A 1,400-nucleotide genomic window follows, 5' to 3' on the forward strand; every position below is an offset into this window, starting at 1 on the left:
TGCAGCAGATGCAGTAACGTAGCATAGTATAGCAAACCTAAAATACCCACGAGCTGTTGTAGAATCGCTAAGTAACATGATGCTCCTTAGGCTCTGTTCACACTGCATCCATAGAAAGGCATTCAGTGCATGCACCAGGAACATGCGCTGAACATAATCACAGGCCCCCATTTAAACTCTACTCTTTCTATACAGTGCACCTATATTTTTTTTTTTACTGTGGCTAATATCAGAGAATGTTGGGAAAAACTTCCAAGTATACCTCCAACATACTGACACGCTGCAGTGTGGACAGAGCCTAAGGGTCCATTTACACGTCCGTAGTGTATTGTGGATCCGCAATACACCCGGCCGGCACACCCATAGAACTGCCTATTCTTATCTGCAACTGCGGACAAGAATAGGACATGTTCTATTTTTTTCCGGAGCTGCGGACCGGAAGATCGGGGGCGCGCTCTGGCAATGCGGATAGCACACTGTGTGCTGTCCGCATCCATTCCTGCCCCATAGAGAATGAATGGGTCCGCACTCGTTCCGCAATTTGTGGAACGGATGCGGACGGGTGGACAGAGCCTTATCTGTAGTCACAAAAACAAACAGTACATAGGATATCTAGGGTCACTCCCCAGCTGGCAACAAAAAAGGCTCCCCCTCCTCATATTTCATATGTAGCAGACGAACACTACAGACGGAGCTGACTGCCTGGATGATGGGGGTGGATGCAATAAGTATTCAAGTGGGCATAATTTTTTTTATTTTATTTTTTAAAGATCAATTACAATTTTATTCCTATTAAAATGGCCACAATAAAAAGAGAACTGTAATCTCTGAAAATGAATCTAGGCAGAGCGCTCTTCATATGAGCCACATACAATACGCCATAAACCATCTTACATCATTTCCTTTTAGTAACTTCTAGGTAAGGCTACTTTTACACTAGCGTTTTTTGTGGATCCGTCATGGATCTGCAAAAACGCTTCCGTTACAATAATACAACGGCATGCATCCATCATGAATTAATCCGGTTGCACTATGTCTTCTAAAGCCATGATGGATCAGTCATGAACACCATTGAAGCGTTATTCTGTCCGCGATGGGGACGCAGCCAAACGGAACGCATTTTGGTGCACTCCATTCAGTTCAGTTTTGTCCCCATTGACAATGAATGGGGACAAACCTGAAGCGTTTTCTTCCGCTATTGGAGATCCTATGACGGATCTCAATAGCGGCAATTGAAAACGCTAATGTGAAAGTAGCCTAATACATAAATGCATTTGCGGGTTTAAAAATGTTGTTTTCCGGCAAATTTATCACACGTTCCAAAACAAAAATGTCAGCAAATGTGATGGGAAGGACGTGGCATGACGGATGATAATGGGTGGGACGGAGAGAGGCGGCAA

Source organism: Bufo gargarizans, chromosome 2, assembly GCF_014858855.1.
Source record: "Bufo gargarizans isolate SCDJY-AF-19 chromosome 2, ASM1485885v1, whole genome shotgun sequence".
Classification (NCBI taxonomy): domain Eukaryota; kingdom Metazoa; phylum Chordata; class Amphibia; order Anura; family Bufonidae; genus Bufo; species Bufo gargarizans.